Source organism: Anser brachyrhynchus (assembly GCF_964034855.1).
Source record: "Anser brachyrhynchus genome assembly, chromosome: 1".
Classification (NCBI taxonomy): domain Eukaryota; kingdom Metazoa; phylum Chordata; class Aves; order Anseriformes; family Anatidae; genus Anser; species Anser brachyrhynchus.
In genome coordinates, this window is record NC_137694.1 from 165048439 (window position 1) to 165070865 (window position 22427).

At 36.9% G+C, this 22427-nt stretch overlaps 2 long non-coding RNA genes across 5 annotated transcripts in view; one reads left to right on the forward strand and one right to left on the reverse strand.

The window, feature by feature from the left end:
* Positions 1–8832: 8832 nt before the first annotated feature.
* LOC308187800 lies at positions 8833–13498 on the forward strand. Of its 2 annotated transcripts, none has more exons than XR_013944913.1 (3): positions 8833–9613; positions 9997–10130; positions 11557–13498. It is a non-coding gene; the product is annotated as an uncharacterized lncRNA (long non-coding RNA). The 2 variants fall into 2 exon arrangements; XR_013944914.1 differs by having other exon boundaries at positions 8835–9372.
* Positions 13499–19672: 6174 nt separating this feature from the next.
* The window catches only part of LOC308187801, a 136804-nt gene continuing 134049 nt past the window's right edge, over positions 19673–22427 (reverse strand). For all 3 annotated transcript variants that reach the window (XR_013944915.1, XR_013944916.1, XR_013944917.1), the window contains one exon: positions 19673–20500. This is a non-coding gene — a long non-coding RNA (uncharacterized lncRNA). The remainder of the gene's footprint in view (positions 20501–22427) is intronic.

Here is a 22427-nt window from a genome sequence, read left to right on the forward strand (position 1 = left end):
CATATATTTTTAATGTCTTATTGTTAAATTCCTGTCATACTCATAAAGTTTCTGACTGTTCTTATGGTCATAGTCTACCTTTAAATGAGAAGTGTTTTGATCACATCACAGCTGGAGGTTAGCACACTACGCTTTCACCTCCAGATCCTGTTCAAACACTGGTTTGTGGGTTTGTGTGGTCCACGTGAGTAATTTTTGGGTAGTTTTAGTTGTGTTTCTGTTACTGGCAACAAAGCAAAAACAACACAGGATATGACATTATTCAGGAATATTGTCAGTTCTTCACAGTTAGCAGAAGACTGGCTCAGCGTAGAAAAGACATTTAAGTGAAGGACTAGCATGACATTGTCAGAGTTACACAAGAAAGGTTTTACCAAAGTCTGAAATTGTTGAGTCGGACATATGGGGAAAGCCTCTCTTCTTACAACCAGGTAAAATTCAAATCATTGTTAACTCAGTTTATTCAGTGTTCACAAAGTATCAAACCACATTCCGAGTTTTCCTACTTGCATACAACAGGGTATGAAAATCCAGACCTGCTCCTCACCCCTGAGAACCTTGAATGTCAGGAGTAATGTTCAGTTTTAACACTTGTTCACTGGCCATCTCAGAAATTGCCTTAAGAGAATGTTGCTCTGAAGTGGTGTGGTTCCATTCATTTCATTTCATTTAAGTAACTCCAGGCATGATCTCATATTGTGTATCCATAAGAAAGACTTTCAGTCTGATAATATGAGAATCCAAATGACTTACAGAAGGTCACAGCTATTTGCTACCCCAAATTCTTGTCAATGCCAAAATTGTCATTGAGAAGTCTTTTGTATGATCATAGAATAGTTTGGATTAGAAGGGACCTTAACGTTCATCTAGTTCCATCCCCCACCCCCGCCATGGGCAAGCACACCTTCTCTGTGCAGGTTGCTCTAAGGTTCGTCCAACCTGGCCTTAAACACTTCCAGGGATGAAGCATCTCAAATGATCTCAAATTATCTCAAATTTTAAAGTGGGTCATGGCTTAAGAGACAAACACTTAGAGTCTAGAAAAGAGATGAAGTTGGGTGATCTAATCCTTTAAATGAACACTTTATGACAAGGTCAAATATGAAGAAGTTGAAAGCAATAAGTCAGTCTTGAGGAGAATAAACTTGCAGGAACCATACCTAGCAGGTCTCAGAGAGCCTGTTAGCACATTTCCTTTCATGTTGGAGCAAGCAACACCTGTTTCTTAAGTGAAAGAGCATGAAGAACTTGAGTACACATAGCCATGCAAAGAGACATGCAGGTGAAGGAAGTGATTTATTATATTTCAAAAAGATTGTTTCTGCTGCAAAAACAGAAGCAGTGCCTAAATGTGCTTCTGTAAAATGATTTGTCACTTTTTTTTAATTTTCCTTTTTTTCCTTTTATTATTATTTTTTCTCTTTTTGTGGGATGGAGGAAAACTTGTAATAATTTTATTAAAGCAAAATACAAACATACAGAATGGAGAAAAATCTAAATAACCCAGTGAATAACCCAGTTCATTAAGAAAGGAGCTCCTGTTTTTAATACAAGACCTTCTTGAGTTCAAGGATAATTTTTGCCAAAAACATTTCTACCTGTACGGAAGGACCTGCTATTGGATTACTTAGGGATATGGGGGCTGAAGAGTTGGGACTGTGCAATGGGAAAATATGTTCAATGATGGGAAAACTAGCAGAAACAAGCCAGCTGCAGTGAAATTTTCTGTGAGCTACTATGTCCAAGGCACCACTTCTCAAACTCAAGACAAAGAGGAACAACGTAAAATATTAAAATTCTTCTTTAAAAATATTTGAAAGTTAACAATTTTAAGAACCAGGCAGAATTGAATTGAATAACTAAAGATAGGCAATAGTATAGATTATTACAAAAACAAATTTGACTTTTTTGATGATGTAAAAAAAAATAGTGCTAAAATAGCAGATGTAATCAGCATTTGAATTTCAAGAAGGTTTGTGATACAGTACTGACTGGTGTAATCATTGTTTTAGATAATGTGATATTGATGGACAAATACTTAACTGATTTTAAAAACTGCTTAGAATCTGAGGCCATATCCTAAACAATGCTAGATAAACATCGAGAAGCTGACAAGCAAAGTGTTAAAAGACTGCTAGCACTAAATCTACTCTAGCTTATAAAATAAATGACTAACCTGATGGGGAAGGTGTTAAAATATGCATATGACATGCCAGTTAAAAAAAAAAAAAGATCAAATTGTACTAATTCTTTGATGGGACAGGCTCTAAGTCTGTTTATCTATTTCACAAACAGGAGCACAGAGACCCAAACAGGGAGAGCTGGTGCTCTAGTTCTGAGGTAACTCTTAAATTCTCTGAAAGGCCTAGATTTCATATCTCCAAACCAAATCAGCCATCACAGGGATTAGCTGAGGTATATTTGTGTGCTACAGGGCCTGGTCTAGGACACCAGTATGGCATGACACTGTCTGTCTCAGTTTCATCTTCAGTCTGCAGAACAGAAGCCTGTCGAAAAAAAAAATTCCTTGAAATGCCACCAAATTTCTGATGAATCAACTTTTTCTGAGGACAAATATTTTACTAAAAACTTTAAAGCTGTTCTACTAGTTTCTACTAAGACCTAATGAGGACATCAGGACTACATACATGCTTAAAGCTGGCTTATCAGTTGAATCCTCAATATCAACTGAATACCAGTTGTTTCGCACACTGTTTAGCCAAAGAGTAAAATCAGTACTTCATAGTCATCTCTTTGATCTGCTAGCTTGAAAACAGTCTTTGTTGTTTTGGTTTTATTTTTATTTTTTATTTTTTGGGTATTTTGGGTATTCTTTAATTCATGAATCCATTCTTCATTCTTCTTTTACTGTTACACTTATGTCTTCAGCATGTCCTTTCGATTAATTTTTTGTGTGCCTTCTCTAAAAAAGATAACTCATCTCTATCTTTGGGTAGTCTCACAAACACATGTAAATTGAATAGCAGGCTCTCAGAAGAACTCATTAATCTCTTCAGTTTAGTCCACACTGAAATGTTAATACTACTTTCTAATGCACTTTTTTCTAGCATCTAAAAAAGATCTCTTAATTTATTTCCTACCAAATATCTTTATTATCTTCTTTCTCAGTAACAACAGGCACCATCATTGTTGTGTCTGTTTTCCAAGTCCATAACCTCATCAGCATCTTCATCACAGACCTTTCTGCAAGTTCAACACCCAGCATGTGGCTGTCCTCGGAAATGCTGCTCTTCTGAAAGGTTTTCACGAGCATTACTGCAACAGACATTTGCTTGACTCTACAAAATATACTCATGCTCTACCCATTCTATCCCAGTAAAAAGGACTTTTTTTTCTTTTTCCATGACTGGTAAAACACTAGTTTTTGTATTGACTAAATAGTTCCAGGTCTCAAAACTTGCCTATATTTTTTCCTGTTATAAAACAGTTTTAGTTTCTTTTAGCTATAATAACTATTGCTTGCTGGTTAAGTTACTATCATCTAGCCTCTTTTAGCATAGTTCTGGAAATACAAAGATAAAGGTAATCAAAACCAAAGCTGGCTAATCACTTAAAAAACAAACAAACTACAACAACAACGAAAAACAGCAACCCTTTATGTTAAATGAAGTTGGGGTGGCTGTTGTGCAAGTTTAGTTGGGGTTGATGGGAAAGACAAGAACAACAAAAAACACAATAAGAATATATATAAAAATAGTGTCAAATAGACCAAATTCTACAGTGGAAGGGGTCTCCACCAACAACACTGAATTCCTGCTTGTGAAGAAGACAGGATGCACGTCTCACCTTTCTGCTTAAGGATGACTGATGCTGTCACCCTTAGGACTCAGAGGCTTTGAAAAGAAGATATGGCATCAGATGAAAGGGATAGATACATGTTAGTTTTCTAATATAACAAATTTTAATTTTAATTTAATGTGACTTTTCTGTATTAATTCAGCTAAAAGGGTCAATATTAATATAGCTACTATTAATAATGTCTATTGTCTTTTTTTGTTACAATGATAAAACTTTATTTGGATTAACATTAAATTTATAGGTCTGTATATGCATAACAAGACTTTTAGTCTTAACAAGATTATTTTAGTGTAACACAATGCCCATCTGGAATGCTTCTGCTAAAATGAAAACTCCCACCTCCCTTAAAGTATAGCTTGAACATCACCACTCTATGTATTCCCTGACTCATTCTTCACTCTCTCTGGCATCAAGAGTGATGATCTTGTCTTTGCTTCTCAAAGCCCTTCCTGTCTTAAACTTACATCACCTGATTCAGTACCAGGCAGTAAAGGTTTATTTTGTACATAATTCCAAGGTTTTTCACTTTCCTCTTAGATGCGGGTAAAGATATTTTTGTACTCATCCTTCTTCATATTTTTCCCTCAAACATAGTAAGAATACTGTCTAACAGTACATACTTCTTCTTAATCCCTCTTTAAAACTTGGTTGTTTTTTTTTTTGTCTAAAACATACTAAAATTGTACAGAGCTACAAAGCTGGTTTATAAATGCCGATGTCAATCTGACTGAATATTATGTTCTATTTTTCAGTCTGTATCAACAGATTAACTTATCTATATTGTATATAGCCTTAATGAGGACCATCTATTTTTAAGTGTTTGTTCAAGACCTTCTTTGTACATATGATTTCCATCCACTACACCTATGAATTTCCTCCTAATTAAAAGAGGGAATAGGATCTGATCCCCAGTACTCAGGCCAAATAACACCAACTGGCTTATGCACACACAGCTTAAAATTACTGTCTACTAGAGTGAAGTGAAAGCTTAATTAGTCTGAAAGAGAGAAGGGAATGAATACTTTAAGTACTGTGAGGAGCCAAACGGGTGCTTACGCTTCTTCTTGGCTCTGTTTTTCTTAAAAACACAGATGCACCCTCAAAATGTTAGAGTTAATAATTATAGTAGTAGGAAAGGTGGAATTATGGGGAACTTTCGTTTCCCTTCTCAAGAAACTGTGTACTGATTCTGTTTGGTCCTCTATAAAATGGAAGTTTGGAAATAGCCAGTGAAATGACTCCTACTATCCCCTAGGTTTACTGCAGCATTTTCCACACTTTTTCTTCCCCGAGTTTCTTTGATTTCTGAGTTTAAAAATACAGGTAAGATACTTTGTTCTATTATTTCATTTTGCTTGCTCCAAATTTATACCCATTACCACACGTACATACATATTATCAATTTTTAAAACTGTGTTCAACAGGATGGCCTCTTCAAAGGAAAAAAATCATTTCTAAATAGTTTTGGGGGACATAATTCACAATATTCTGGAGAAAATGCACAGTCAAGATAGGTTAACCACAAAGCTTAAACAGTAAAATGTTCACTCAAAGAAACCTATATTTTTTTAGAAGATTTTACCCTTTTAGAGGCCATTATGAGTTTGTTTTGTTTTAAAATGTCTTTTCAGAAAGCAATTAAGAATGAGAAAAAAGTAAAACTGGACCACTGAACAAAGAAATTTTTCCAGTATTACTCTGTCAATTACAATTTAAGTATAGCAGTTCAACAGATATGAAGAAAATAACCACAGAACCAAACAGTGATCCCTTCCTGCAAACATTCCTGTAGATTCTGAACCATTAACTTAAAAAAGCCTCTTAAATGAAAGACATAAAATGTGTATTATAAGAAAAAATGGATCAAGGCAAAACTGCTGTTCTCAGTCCATCCTTAATTCCACTTATTTTGCAAAATACAGTGCAATAAAGCAAGAAGGGCATGTTCTGAATTATTTCTTCAGCAGGCTACATACCTCTATAAAACAATAATATATGTTAAGTATTCTGATTTCTGGAAAACTCCACTCTTCCTAGCTATTTTAATCTTATTGAAACTGTTTGTTTCATTTAAATTTGAAAATAACTTCTGAAAAACTCTACATGTGGTATTGCGTAATTAGTACTCACAGCTTCTCACAGTCCTCTGAAATTGTGTAATTAACTTACACATAAGTAATTGGATCAATTTTTACCCTCAGAAAGTGTGAATAATTGTTAGCATTACTATATACCTAATGTAAGCAATCACAATTTAAATGTATTCATAACAATAATACTGTTTTGTTTTGTTTGTTTGTTTTAATCTAATAAAGTATATAATGATTTATGACCATGAAAAACTGCTCTGTTGCTTAAAGACTAGCTGAAAGATTTAAGGAACAAACCTTGATTTTGATGTAGTTCAGCTGAATTTAGAAGAACAAAATTAGGGACATAAAGGAACAAATCATAGTTTCCTAGTCAGCACAATCTGACAGCAAGATCTTGAGTCTGATGGTCATCTCAGATCTCTTCACTGCTATCAACTTTCTTCATTGTACAGTAGTCAGAAGTGAGTCAAAACTTTGGCTTTGCCTTAGTTGAAACATCACCTTACCATCAAATCTTTAAAGTGAGGATCGCTGTAAACATATGTAAAAGAATATGTGAGGCAGCTCATGTAGTTAAAATGCCTTGCTGAATGATGACATTACCTCTTCCATGTTTTTATATTTGGGAGAGCGAGAGCAGTTACTGAGAGCATTGTCTGATATGCAAGGGAGGCTTCTCTTACCTCCATTTTTGTACTTTGCCATCCCCCGGGCCAGCTATGAGCAAGCATGAGCTCTGCAGCTTTGCAAATGATTCTGACTGCTGCTCTGTGATTATGCGTATGCCCTATGCACCATAAAAGGATAGAAGAAACACTTAAAGCTCTAAACATGCAACTATGCACTCTCCCACCCTAAATGTACTAAAACAAGCTTCAAACATGGTGTTTCCTTTGACTATTCGAAGTTCAGGATTTTTTGTTGTTGTTGTTGTTGCTTTGTTGTTTTGTTTGTTTGTTTGTTTTGTTTTGTTTGTTTGTTTGTTTTGTTTTGTTTTTTCCTACAGCGATCAGGAATAAGCTACAATCTGTCTTTGGCAATACACACTCTAGATCTTAATCATCTATTTATAAAGACATTTCCTCTTTACAAATAAATGTAGAGTGAAATAGAATAAATATTCCTTTTAAAACCAAATGTTTATGTTTTGGAAAATGCCTGTTTACCAGGAATTCCTTAAACAGAATGATGTTCTCCAGCTGTAGGAAAGGTTTCCATTAAAGTGCTTTTATATTCATTGCATTCACTACTGTAACAGTGACCCTCTGCTGGGTAATGAGTGAGTTAGGGTTTCAGGTTACATCAAATCCTTCCTTCTATCTGTAACAGGAAGCCTGTGGTGGTGTAAGTTAGCTGGTTAGCTGATGAAAGGGCATGATAACACCACAAGGAATGCAAAACCTGTTGATCTCTATATGCAACGTAATGACGGATATTTCCTTTAGAAAAAGCTTTCTTAAAAAAAGAAAAAAAAAAAAAGTGATGGATTAGAGTACAGCAGCATGCAAGATAAGAAGCATGCTTCCTAACTCCTTTGCACTGTTTCTCCTGACAGCGGTCTAGAAGCATATCCAGAGCACTGCCTGACAGCAGTATCCTAAGATGATCACTCATATTGCATGATTTTCACATGATTGATTTCTAAACAGGCTGCCTTGCCATATAGTTGAATCACTCCCTACTAAGATCATCCTGAATGAGGCTAATATGAAAAAAAAGCAGTCTGTTACTTCACTGTTGCTCAGCAATTCAGAGGAGACTAAAACAGAGTTACAGATTCACTAGAATATTTGCCATCTTTCCTGCCTAGACTCACTTCAGGCTCCAACTCTACCTCCTCCAGTTCCTTGATCTTTCTCTTAAACCTACCTCAGAGTTAATCTCTCCCTTTGCCACCAATCATTAATACTTTAATCTCTTCTCAGCACCCCAGACACGCATGGATTCTTCTTGACTAAGTGGTCTCCATGGCCCTCTAATACCTTATCTCCTTATCCAAGGACCTATCCACAGTCTGTTGTGAAATACACCAGACTCACACACATGACCCATTATGACACCAAAAGCTGGAATTCATTTGATGATTTAAATTATTTCTTGCTGATAAAATATTTAACAGGAGATTACTGAGATAATATTTGGCATATTTCCTTGAAACACTAGGGGTCCATTCTTAAAATATGTAAATTATTAATGATACTTTATAAAGCACTGATTAGTGAAACTTTCATACCACTCAGTACATTGATATGAGGTCAGCTTTTCCAATTCAGACCAAGATCTGTATCACACAGAGAACAATAATAAATACAGGTCTTCTTCCTCTGGCACAACCACAGCAAAGTTAAGACAAGCACTTTACATTTTTCAAGCCAAAGTATGATGGATTTAGCTATTTTCTTTCATGGCTAAACCAAATTGAGGTATGCTTTGGGTAGTGATAAACTGATTTTTTTTGAGCAACAGTATGAATGGAAAGAAAAATCTAATGATAGTCAAAGATGTACAAGTGAAAATAATTTTGTGAAATTACTTGTGATTACTTGTTTACTATGAGGAAGTAAAATATCAAGCTACAAAATGAGTTATGTGTGACTGTCTCAGAAACTCCCTTTTGCTACTTACAGTTGATTAAGCAATATTTTAATCTTAGTGAAAACTGTAAGGACATTAATCATGGAAGTAACTCAGAATAAGCACTTCTGGCTTTAAAATGTTATACTTTTTCATTTAACACAAAGATTATAAAATAAATTCTCCAGGCAATAAACTAAGGTATGAATCTTCCTATTTACTCTTTAGTCATTTTATCTCAAGGTTATTTAGATTTGTCCACCTCCTACATGTTACAAGTAACTCATTGGCCAAAATCCAGCATTTTTCAGACCATTCTAATCTATTGATTAGAACTCTGAACTATTCAATTTTATATATCCATTCTACACTTGTATCCATAATGTAATTTTAGTAGTTATTGTCGTGAGTCAAGGTACAATAATGTACTTTTATTGCCATTATCAGAATTTCTCACTCTATTTTAAGATTTGTAATTAAATATATTTTGATTAAAAATATTTTTGTTAAAGATTATGTTTGTATAAATTGTTTTTGGGTTGCCCTAGAAAAGATATAGGTAGGTGGTCATGTATTCAGCTCATGACAGGGCTGACAATCTAGATTTAATTCAGATGTCTGAATTGGAGCTAAATTTTCTTTGCATGACTCCCAGGAAAAAGCAATCAATTTAGGCTCTTGAAGGATGCAGGCAGATAATGTGACAAACAAGGACTCACCAAAGGCTGTTCTTAAATGGGCAGGCGAAAGGAACATAAGAATAAACATAAGAAACACCTGTTGTCTAAACACAACTAATTCTTCTCAGCTGTCCTTCTCACAGGGAATTCTCTGTTCTGCAGGCTGGGCTTTCCTTCTCTAGATGGACCCTTCTCTGCCCAAAGAGGTGTAGCTCCAAGTTCTCCCCCTAAACTAACAAATCTGAATAGAGCCATAACACCGGGTCAGGGGCAGGGCAAGACAAGCATGACAGTGGGGGAGAGGCTTCAGGTTTCATCTTTTTGAAAAGACAGTTTAGACAGTTTTTGAAAGGGAAAGAAACTGTCACATGGATTGGTATTGGGTAGTTGCTGCTCAAGGAGCTGCAGAGATAAAAAGTTGTTAAGGTGTAAACAGCTGTTGCACAAGTGGGTTTGTTTGATTTATTTGTTTTTCTACAGTCAGTTCTGTCTTGACCTTCTCGCTACACAGCTACGTGGTCTGTCTTTATTGCAATTCTGGTCATATGCAGAAATCTATGTAAAGTGACCACCCAAGACACGGGCAAAACTAATTCACTTCTAAGAGCTGGACTTTATAAAAAGATAAAAAAGAAGTGGTTATGGAAACCCTGATAGACCACTTGAAAATAATGGCTTAATAACAAGCTAATTTAATATTTCAGTTAAAATTTAACTGTGACTGCGTAACAAAAGCTAGAAAAGATTTTTCCAAGCAGACTAGTACAATAACTTTCCAGAAAACAATGTTTCTTAATAACTAAACCTTACCCCATGATATGACAAGCCAGGTACCCGAAAATGGAGACACATAAAATTGCTGGTTATTTTAATTCAACCGACATAAATGAGCCCTATACTTGAGAGAAAATCTTTTCAACCCAGCATGTCAACTACTTAACTATAAAATTGAAGTCTTAAAAAGGTAAGAATTATTCTGATGTTTTTATTGAGTACTTACAGTTTTCTACCTTTAGATCCATGCTATGAGCTCTCCAGTGGTAGTAGTGTAGGCATAGCTCCTCTTAAGCAAATGTCTGAATGAATATAAAACCTCTCTATTTTTAATCTTTGAACCTGAAAGGTTAATTATTTAACATTACAAAAGATAAATAAAAGAGTATGCAAAATACTTTTTATTTTATGTTAGGAGTAAGTAGTGAGCGTAGATGCTACATGCTATCAGTTTATTATTTCTTCTTTAGAAAATGTTCATTCTTTTAAAACTTAAAAAAAAAAAAAACTTATCGTAGAAAAGCTATCAAAGTCCTAAAATATAAATGTTTTCTTAACTTTCTCAAAGAAAAGAAAGACATTTTCTGAATAGTCAGTGTTCATTAAATCCACTAAACTTTTGCTACTCAGAGTGCTTCCTACAAGATCTTTTTTTGTTGGTGGTGGTTTTGCTGTTTTGTTTTGTTGTTTTTACTAAGCAACTGAAGATCTGCATTTTTGGTCATTTACTATGGTCTATGTCTTTTTTTTTTTGTCTTTTTTTTTTTCTTTTTTATTTCTCTCATAACTCACAAACCCAGTACTTGCTGAAAAATGTCCCTCAAATCCCCTTTACTATGTCCCTTTCATTTCCCTTCTATCCTTTTGCAAACTGGTATTCCAAGTGGGCTCCTTCTTGATTACTATTTTCTGGGTGGTGCAGAAATTGCAATCAAATATATGCAACTCACTTCAGCTGCCTGGTCACTAGACCACAAAGCTATCAGCTCTGAAAGATCACTTGTGTGTGTAGCATGCTCCCAGCAATAGGTGAAATGTGTCTTTCAGGTCTGTTACTAACAATTCTTGTAATGAACAAGGTAGTGATTGGAGCTGAGCCTATCAACATCAAGCAAATTATCTGTGATTATATTTCCAACCTTAAATGTAAGGACCCAGAACAATCACTAAATCTTTGATGCCCTCACATTCCTCGATTATCTGTGTTGGGAGGAAAAAAATAAATCAGATGACTCTTCTTTTCACTGATAATTATTTAATGTACTCTCTTCTAAAGTTCTTTTCTCTTAACTCATATTCATCTTTTTGCTGTTAGACTAAAGCACAAATTAGGAAGTCTAGTTGCTTTCAGATGGGTTTTCTAAGACTGAGATCAATTACTGCCTTTTCATACTACATGTTTACTGTAAGTGCTTCACAGCCTAGACCTGAGAGAAAGACAGCTCAGTTACTGTGGAGACCTAAATGCATGCAGGAAAGGGATTAGGTGCTGATTGATACAGACAGTCAATTAGTACTTCAAAGGGAAGCTGACTCCTTGCTTTATATACACAGAACATGGGATAAAAGGTTGTAGTTTGATTTCTTGTAATCTTTGTTGCTTCTGTGTTGACCAGGACAGCATGATATTGGAAGGTTTCTCGGAAGTTAGAAGAGTCCTGCATTGGTTCCTAATGGAATGGAAGCACTAAGAGAAACAATGACATTGTGTGATCTGTACACACTAGCTTTTCTAAAGTTTTTCAGGCTGCAATGACTCTCTGGGACTCTGTCTGTTCAAGTTAAAAGTATTCTTAATCGCTGTGATGTGCTGATCAAACCTTGAAATGTCTGGTCAAGTTATTTCCACTAAAGCAGTTCTATTTATGATTAATTAAAATTTCTTCTTGATTGCATACAGTCATTTTTTTTAATGTATAATCCCTCCATTGTGTAGTGATTGGAATTGGCCCAATCCCTAAAATATAGAACATATTATTTCAGTACATGTTATGCCTATGCTGAGATGTATTAAGTTCACCCATTTGATAAAGAAAACCAAAGGTGGAAATCTATGCTGATAACAAGTAAAGCAGTATACTCTAAAAGAATAGTTTTTTTTTTCATGGTGTTCATTTTTTCATGCAACTAAATTTATTTATTTTTTATACTGGAATAATACTTTTGCCTGTAAAAGGACTGACTGTGTGTCAGTTTTGTAATACACTGATGTTTGTGGATATGTTTTCACTTTCTGGTCTTCATTCTTCTGAAAGCAGCAAAACATCAGATTAATATGTAACTGCAAACAGCAACAATCAAGAAAAACATTTGTCTTTTGTATACAGTACACATTATTTTGTTCAAATAAAGAATATAAAATATGAATTGAAATATTTAAGGACACAACAGCTAAAGAATATAGGAAATCATTCCTAAAATATTATTACTCTGAAATTATTCCTAAATTATTTTTTTCTCTTCTCCTTCCTCTTCTTCTTCTCCTCCTTCTTCTCCTTCTTCTTCTCCTTCTTTGTCCATCCCCTGATAAAATCTTGAATTTCTTTCTTTATGTTATTTATCTGTTAGACCTAATTGTTCTGTTTCTCCTCAGAAATAAATATAAGGGAATTCCTGTCCAAATGACTATAAAAATGAAAAATATATTATCTAGGATGGAGCTCTAGACCCATCCAATTTTAAATGTTCAATTAAAGCATCCTCTAACTGAGGAGGCAAGGAGATATATTCATCTCACCTAAGTTTAGACAATTAAAGTTTAGATGCTTACACATGAGTCAGTCATTCTTTATGAAAAGTGGAAGGCAGTGGAAGAAATAAACACTTTTAGAGAATGATTACACTGATATATTTTAGATATCTGTATCAGAATGAGAAGAAATAATCTCTGAGGTGCTAAGATATTTTATCACATAAAGTCTACCAGAATCTGATTACTGTTAACTTTGTATATAGTAAATGAAGGAGAAAGATGCTACTCCTAAGTGTAATTTACCCAATTTATTTTTTTTTTGTCTGCCTTCCACACAGAGTAGTCTCTTTCCGAATTGCTTATCAGAGCAACGTACAACAGATAAGCTTTTTCATTTGCATGTTTCCTATTTTTGTACTGGTCATAAGGGATTTTATTGGAATTATGTATATAGAAAAAATTTTGTATCGCAGATTGCTCACAGGATGTTACAAAAGTGTGGTTAAACAAATAAATATGAAAGAACACAAGATTTTTTATTTGTTGTGTATCCATTAATCTAGAACAATGAAAGAAAAATATATTTTTCATCAAATCTACAAGCTAGATCTTAAAATTTCATAGTCTTGATATTGTTTTGCTCTGATCATACTAAACATCATTGATGCTGATGTACTATGGTTCATGAATGCTCCTATCAGCTTTACCCACACACAGTATTACATCACTTCTACAGGCTTTCTTCCTATGAAACTCCGTGGGGAAGGAAAAAAATTCCTTTTTAGTTTATAGTTAACCAACATGACATCTTAGCGGTTTCCATGTCTTCATATGCATATTTTCTAGCCTAGCCCAAGGGAAACTATTCCACGGTATAGCAGCCAGAGTGATACTACAGCACAGATAATGTTGTTAAGAATTATACCCTAGAACACCAAGTGGAATAGACATTTTGATGCTTTCTGGTTTTCAGTGCCATGTCACACTGAGTGCATTATGTTACTGTGTTTTGTTTCTTTCACTATGTAACAGTATAACTTGGAATTTTGATTGATCCCAAATCCTACTGTTACCTATATCCAGTGCCTGTGTTGAGATAGCACGGTGATAACATGTTCTAAAGGGTAGATAGGGTAGAAACAAATAAGCACCTTTTCACTGATGAAAAGCTAAACTGTACATCAACACTCTTCTTGTGATGCTGATACCAACTGTCAGAGAATTTTATCTAGAAGATATGTCTCACTATACAATATAGAAACAATTCTTTACATAAATAGTGCAACCAGCTATTAGAATAACTACGGAACCTAAAGAACTATCTCACATTCAGTATATTTATCTCTATCTGTGATAAATGTAATTTTCTTTCTCTTTCATCCTTGTTTATTTAGGATAGATTCAGGTCTGCTGAAAGAAGAGAATAATAAGGTGTGCCAAATGCTTTAAATTAGCAATTTTCCCTGTGGTTCTAAAAGGGAAAAACATCTTGAAATTATTCAAAAAGCACTTCCTAAAACATGTTGAACAATAAAAATCTCTTTGAAAAGAAATGTTAGAAAGCTATACTGTAGTTAAATTGAGTCTCATTTCAAACCCTTAGATTGAGAAGTAGTCATATAAATCTCAAAAAAAAAAAAATCCTAAAGAACTGAAGAGAATTGTGAGGCTGTTGACACTTTTTCACTCAATCCAGAAACATTAATTTTGGTAATACACTAAATCCACTAGGACTTGTATCTGAATTTCCCATGTTGCTCCACAGCTCTTACGGTATCTGCACCATAGTCTGCACCATAGCTAAGTAATATGCCAATATCATAGCAGTACCACTAGGCCTATACTATACTGGACAATACTACACAGACACTTGTGCTACAGTGCCATTGCAGTACCAGTCTTGCCTTTCATCCTGCATTAATGTACACAGACCAAACACTTCCTCTTCTGTGCTTCCAGCCCCTGCAAGCAATGTCAACAGTGCTAAAATTCTGAAGACCGGGGAAGAAGATGCCTGACCATTCACACTGGCAAATAATCAGCTCTCTCCTCCATCTCTGCCTTGGCCCGTTCACTCCTAGGAATGCTTCCAAAAGGCAGTATGAACAAGACTAAAGGGATGTGTGTCCTGTGAACAAGAAGCCCAGAGGATGGGCTTAGGGTCCTGGAGGACCCTAATGACATCCCTGCCTATGGCAGGGGGTTGATACTAAATGATTTTTGAGGTCCCTTCCAACCCAAACCATTCTATGATTCTCTGATTCTTGATGCAACATAGCATAGACACAGCCAGTGTGTGCTTGAGGGCCAAGCATCCCAAGGTGTCTATCTACCATGAGGTATCAAATTTGAGGATCAGACCTAGCTTGCTGTTATTTAGCAGCATCTTCACCACTCTTCTCTTCTCACTTCCTCAGCCCAAGGTAAACATATTAATTGTACCACCTTCCTGTTTTCAGGCCACAATCTTCTTTGCCATCCCTTGCCACTGCTCCTTCATAAGAAAGTAATGTAGCAGAATTGCTGTGCACATCAGGACTGTGAGAATTTCCTCTCCTGAGAGATTAAGTATGAGTGGAGATTGTGCTGAGTTAAGGAAGTTCATATTGAAAGAGAATCAGAAAGGGGTAATGCAAACACCATTTGTACTTTGAAGAGCACAGACTACAGAGCTGCCATGGGGTTAGATCAGTACTTGAATAAGAAATTATTGCAGGAAGGGAAACTCCTTCTCTCACATACTGTCCACTAAGATTTTGATGATTATATGACCACAGAGCTTGGGCTTGTACCTAAACTATTATACAAATGATTCAGACCTCTTAACAAGCTGTTCTCCTTAAATGTGTTCAGACTTAATGTGCTTATATCTATTTTGTTTCATTTCTGGGTCTGGCTCTCTTTTCATGGACTAGCAGGGCACACTAAGACACAACTTCTGTCATATCCTCTTGTAATTCTTCTTCATGACACAGAGAGATAACAGTGCCCAAGTTTCATCTCAAAATAAAGTTGGGACCTGGCTGGAGTGCACACCCAGTCCTGTGAAGCCAGAACTCCTACCTGGTCTAGTAATTAAACTTACGTAAGAGGATTGTAATGCTAGTAATTGCTTTCTGAATCTGAAGCAGTTTCAACCAGGAGTTTTCAGCTGAGAAATAAATGCTGATGAGATGTTGAGTGGTATGATTTTAGTACAATGCCTAAAAAGACAACTTCTACCTACATGCTTTGTTGCATACTGTTGTGCAGAAAAGATTCATCTGGATAATTTTTATTATTTATTTTATTTTATTTTATTTTATTTTATTTTATTTTATTTTATTTTATTTTATTTTATTATTTTATTTTATTTTATTTTATTATTTTATTTTATTTTATTTTATTTTATTTTATTTAGAATGTATTCACTTGTAAGTCCATTCTGCCTGCACAATTACATTTATGTGTTTATTCAGTTTTCCTGAATCAACTGTTTCTTCCATAGCTTGATGTATTTTCAGAAGACAATCAGAGGTTTTTTCAGATGGTTGCTAACTCATAAAACACAAGTGTTGAAGGACCACTAGCCCTTCCACTACAGAACTCTACACCCAACGCCACTTAGTTCATCCATCAATCTCATGGCAGCTCAACTAAGAATCCAGTTGGATAGTTTTTGTCTCTTCTCATATAAAGGAGACCCTATAATAAACAATAGTTGTTTCAGGATCAGAGGAACATTTGTCTACAACTAGTTTCATTCTACCGTCTTCTAAATTCCTATAAAAAGCTACACAGCAGCCTGCACTTGTAACATCCCCCCCAAAGATCCAAGCATCTTACAAATTATGCTCCCCATAGTTCTCAATAGTTTTTCATATACTGTCCTACAACTTTTACCTACACACCTCATATTAACTGCTGTTTCTAGGGAAACAATTAACAGCAAATTAATTATATATCTGATTAGATAAAATTATTCTTGTCTTCACCCCCCCCCCAAAAAAAAAGAAAAGATAGTCGTGCAAGTAAATAAAACTAAAATTGATGTCTATCTGTTAGAAAACTTATCTGTTGTGTACTGCTTTAAAGTAATTTTTTATTGAAAAGATGTAAAGGTCATGCAAAGCATGCTTAATGTTTTAATCCTGTTATCATGAAAAATGGGTTTGTATTTAAAGCACAGGCAGGTAAACTGGGAAGTCCAGTTTACATGCTAAATTATTCATAGTATTTCTTTGTGTCCTATGGGTTTAGAGTGTATCAATACCCTTGCTGCAGAGATACCAGCCCTGGCTCCACAGAGGCAAAAAATTGAAATTAAGGAAAGGCATGCTGCAGAGACAACTCTTCTGGCTCTGCTTGAGACTATTTGGGATTGAAAGCATTATGGCTGCATCTGTGCACTGTTAACTGCCTGAGTCTGCGTTAATTTAGGGTTCTTAAAACTGTGCAATAATCTCTGGTAGATATGATCTTTGACCTTTCCATTTGTTTTAAGTTTAACATTCAGTTGTCTTGGTATTCATTAGATCCCTGGCTAGACCGCTGAGCACCAAAATTTACTTTTTTTTTTTCTTTTTTTTTTTCTGATTGTCATATCTATACCAGTCTATACCAGTCTGAACTGCTGTACTGCTCAGAATCACTCTCACAAACAAGCCCCAGCAGGATTATCAAAACAGATATTTCTGTAAGTTACTTGATTTTCGAAAAGAATCAGTGAGCACTTTCATGTCTCATACAACAACCATGAGAGCAGACTGCTCAAGAAACAATCAGACTTTAGTCCCCAGGCCATGTAAAGAATAAGTCTCTTCCACTTCAAGTTGGGACTAGAAATGTTAGCATTAGTATGGACTACTTGTCTAGTAAAATAAGAAAAAGTTTTCCATAAGGTGTGGATGGGACCCTGTAACACACAGGCAAGAGTCCAACATGCATTGCAGATGAACTCCTTTGTTTACATGTCTGGCTGTTTCCACTACTTGGCACCTAGCATTGTAGTCTTAAACCCTTGCACATGTTGCGTCAGTTAGGGGACCCACTGTGCTGATGTTTTGGGGCATATAACCTAACAAAACAGGAGCCTGTGAGATCTGTCAGTGAAAGAATCACATAACCTGATAGAACTTCATAATCAGATACTCCATTATACAAACACTCACCTCAGCTTGCCCCAGATGTTCCACTTTATAGGTACGCAGGCACGTGACCTTTCCTGCATGTAGGTTAGATGATACAAAAGGGAAGAAGACTGAGATCACCATGTGCTCTTTTACATGCAGCACTGGGTCTTGGATGAACACTCAGTGAACTGCCCCCAAGTGAATATATTCTGCTAAAATTTCCTTTTCTTTTTCAGTACTAAAAAACAAATAGTCATCTGAATTAGATGGGATACATTCTCCTGCAATACAGCCTTTGGGTCATTATCAGAATCAGAAAATTCAGTCAGATTGTGTTGTGTTGTAATTCAAGAAAGATCTCTGTCTCAGATAGTTTCACGGTGTCTTGTTAATTCATTTTATTAGGAAAAAAACATAAAAATGTTTAACACCTCAACACATTGGGCTTTATTTTCTGCAAGCGCCCTTTACCATTACATCATTGCTGTTAGTGGAATTTGTTGTTCTTATGCAAGAAAATGGAAATACATTTTGAGCTGGGGGTCCTTTTCTTTTCTTTTCTTTTCTTCCCTTTCCTTCCCTTTCCTTCCCTTCCCCTTCCCTTCCCTTCCCTTCCCTTCCCTTCCCTTCCCTTCCCTTCCCTTCCCTTCCCTTCCCTTCCCTTCCCTTCCCTTCCCTTCCCTTCCCTTCCCTTCCCCTTCCCTTCCCTTCCCTTCCCTTCCCTTCCCTTCCCTTCCCTTCCCTTCCCTTCCCTTCCCTTCCCTTCCCTTCTTCCCTTCCCTTCCCTTCCCTTCCCTTCCTTCCCTTCCCTTCCCTTCCTTCCCTTCCCTTCCCTTCCCTTTCCTTCCCTTCCCTTTCCTTTCCTTCCCTTTCCTTTCCTTCCCTTTCCTTTCCTTCCCTTTCCTTTCCTTTCCTTCCCTTTCCTTTCCTTCCCTTTCCTTTCCTTCCCTTTCCTTTCCTTCCCTTTCCTTTCCTTTCCTTCCCTTTCCCTTCCCTTCCCTTCCCTTCCCTTCCCTTCCCTTCCCTTCCCTTCCCTTCCTTCCCTTCCCTTCCTTCCCTTCCCTTCCCTTCCCTTCCCTTCCCTTCCCTTCCCTTCCCTTCCCTTCCACTCCCTTCCCTCCACTCCCTTCCCTTCCACTCCCTTCCCTTCCACTCCCTTCCCTTCCACTCCTTCCCTTCCACTCCCTTCCCTTCCACTCCCTTCCCTTCCACTCCCTTCCCTTCCACTCCCTTCCTTCCCTTTCCTTTCCTTCCCTTTCCTTTCCTTCCCTTTTTCCTTTCCTTCCCTTTTTCCTTTCCTTCCCTTTTTCCTTTCCTTCCCTTTTTCCTTTCCTTTCCTTTCCTTTCCTTTCCTTTCCTTTCCTTTCCTTTCCTTTCCTTTCCTTTCCTTTCCTTTCCTTTCCTTTCCTTTCCTTGCCTTGCCTTGCCTTGCCTTGCCTTGCCTTGCCTTGCCTTGCCTTGCCTTCCCTTCCCTTCCCTTCCCTTCCCTTCCCTTCCCTTCCCTTCCCTTCCCTTCCCTTCCCTTCCCTTCCCTTCCCTTCCCTTCCCTTCCCTTCCCTTCCCTTCCCTTCCCTTTTCCCTTCCCTTCCCTTTTCCCTTCCCTTCCCTTTTCCCTTCCCTTCCCTTTTCCCTTCCCTTCCCTTTTCCCTTCCCTTCCCTTTTCCCTTCCCTTCCCTTTTCCCTTCCCTTCCCTTTTCCCTTCCCTTCCCTTTTCCCTTCCCTTCCCTTTTCCCTTCCCTTCCCTTTTCCCTTCCCTTCCCTTTTCCCTTCCCTTCCCTTTTCCCTTCCCTTCCCTTTTCCCTTCCCTTCCCTTTTCCCTTCCCTTCCCTTTTCCCTTCCCTTCCCTTTTCCCTTCCCTTCCCTTTTCCCTTCCCTTCCCTTTTCCCTTCCCTTCCCTTTTCCCTTCCCTTCCCTTTTCCCTTCCCTTCCCTTTTCCCTTCCCTTCCCTTTTCCCTTCCCTTCCCTTTTCCCTTCCCTTCCCTTTTCCCTTCCCTTCCCTTTTCCCTTCCCTTCCCTTTTCCCTTCCCTTCCCTTTTCCCTTCCCTTCCCTTCCCTTCCCTTCCCTTCCCTTCCCTTCCCTTCCCTTCCCTTCTCTTTCCTTTCCTTATTTTCACTGAGTCATGTATTTGTAACTGAAAAACAGGTTTTTTTCCTCTTCTGCACTTGAACCATTTCTGTACTCATGATGCAAAATAAGTGTTTCCAAAGGACTGAACTTAAATTTAACTGTACAGATTCCTTTTGATTGAATGGGAAGCATGCAGCTTAATCCCATGCAACCCTTTTAACATTAAGAACAGGTTTTTCACCCAGTTAGCATTTCAGTGAAGCAGATTTTGGAACAACTTTGTGACAATCTTTGTAAATCCTAGCAACCAATTCTTAGTTAAGCAGATGCTTTCTCAATAGGTTCTTTAAAACTTTCCTAAAACTTTTATGTACTTCCTCTATGGGTTTTCATATTTTTAAAATTGAGAAATACTGGTGTTTATTTGTCACCTGCTTAACATTCATTTCTGATTCAGAATCTCTCTACACATAACAGGTTTATTGATTATAAAACTTCCCGCAGGGCTTTTTTGCCAGTGTGGGTGTTTTTATTAAAATTAAAAAAAAAAAAAAAAACTCCTGAAAAATGGTGACTTGGAAATGAGCCACCTTTAACGTTTTTTTTTGCAGTCAACTTGTTTCCCTAGCAACGTAGGTTCTTGCTGTCTGGCGGAAGACAGATTTCTTTGGTTCCATCATGACGCAAAGCTGAAAGAAGGAACAGAGAGACAAGCAATGAAAATTCACTATTTCATTATTTGAATATGTGAATTACCCTGAGCTGCAGTCAAGCCATGGGTCTTATCCAGTGTCCTTCAACAGTTATTCAATCTCTTCAGTGCTGCAATGCTTCATTTCCATTAATTAAATAATTACACCAAACTCTGTGTAAAGTTAGCATTCAACTGAATTCAGGCATTCCGAAATAGTCATTATGTAAAGCCGAAGCTTGTATTATTATGCTATGAATTGACAATGATTTTGTTTATTTCCCTTACTAGAGATTTTAAAAACTTCCCTTCCCAAAATAAAAATAAAGAAATAAGAAAGAGAGAGAGAGAGAAAGAAATTGTTGATATTTCACAAAAGTAAAAAATGGAAGTTAGTGTCCCACAGTCTTAGTTCTTTATTTAATATCATGAGAATAACATTATAATCTATTACAGCTAGTACACATTAAAGATTAATTTCTATGAAGTTGATTAAAAAAGGATTGTTCTTCCTTACCTAAGATGAAGTGCGTTGATATTAGTGGGGGAAAAAAATAGTGCTTGAACAGCTTTATATAATCAGATTATATCTTGGCCTTTTTTGACTATAGAGAATGATTGTGTTTCATGATCCATGTTTGGTACACATAGTCACAAAACACCTAGAGTCAGTTACGTGGCTCAGGAGAAGAAAGTAACGGAGGCTGAGTGAAAAGGCAGTATAAAGCAACTCATTGGATAACCAATTTTAAAGAGTTGACAAGAAAAATAAGAAAATACGTTCAACTACAAATACACTCAACAGTTTTTTGACAGAGGTGTATTCTTCTGCTAAAGAAGTGTCAGCTTTCATCTCTGTGAGGTCATTATAGGCAAAATTTGGAGGTGTAAAAGAGCACAGGCAAGAAAAAAAAAGAAAAAAAAAGTATTAATTATACTGGCATAGAATGGTTTGGATTGGAAGGGAACTTAAAGATCATCTAATTCCAAACCTGTGCCATGGGCAGGGGCAACTCACATTTGACCACGTTGCTCAAAGTCCCATCCAACCTGGCCTTGAACACTTCCAGGAATGAAGCATCCACAATTTCTCTGTGCAATCTGTTCCAGTGCCTCACCACACTCAGAGTAAACAATTTCTTCCAAATATCTAATCTAAATCTACCCTCTTTCAGTTTAAAACCATTACTCCTTTTCCTATCACTACACTCATTGCCTGACAGAGTCCTTCCCCAGCTTTCCTGTAGGCCCTCTTTAGCTATTGGAAAGTTGCTATAAGGTCTCCCCAGAGCCTTCCCTTCTCCAGGCTGAACATCCCCAACTCCCTCAGCCTGTCTTCATAGGAGAGGTGCTCCAGCCCTCTGATTATCTTTGCAGCCCTCCTCTGGACTCATTCTAACACTTTCATGTCCTTCTTGTGCTGGGAGTCCTGGAGCTGAACAGAGTACTCCAGGTAGGGTCTCAGGAGAGCAGAGTAGAGAGAGAGAATCGCCTCCCTCGACCTGCTGGTCACCCTTGTTTTGATGCAACCCAGGAAACAGTTGGTTTCTGGGCTGCAAGCACATGTTGTGAGCTCATGTTGAGCCTCTCATCAACCAGTGATCACAGAAGAGACATAAGAGGGACAGACTTTCCCCTAGCATGCAGATCATAAGACATTTGCAAACTCTTGGTACTAAGAGAAAACTGGAGGCTTGGGCATATATCTCACACGATATCCATCAAGAAGCTGACATGTGGCCCACAATTTACAGATTAATGAATTGGGGTGTGTTTTTTTTTTTTTTTTATGATTAATTGAAGCAATCAAAATGTTTTCTGCAACAGCTTAATGTGAGTTAGACACTCTACAAACGTTTCACTTTACATTTTCAGTGAGTCAGATGCAAAAGCAAACAGTCTGCTCAGTGGATATCTATGTTTGG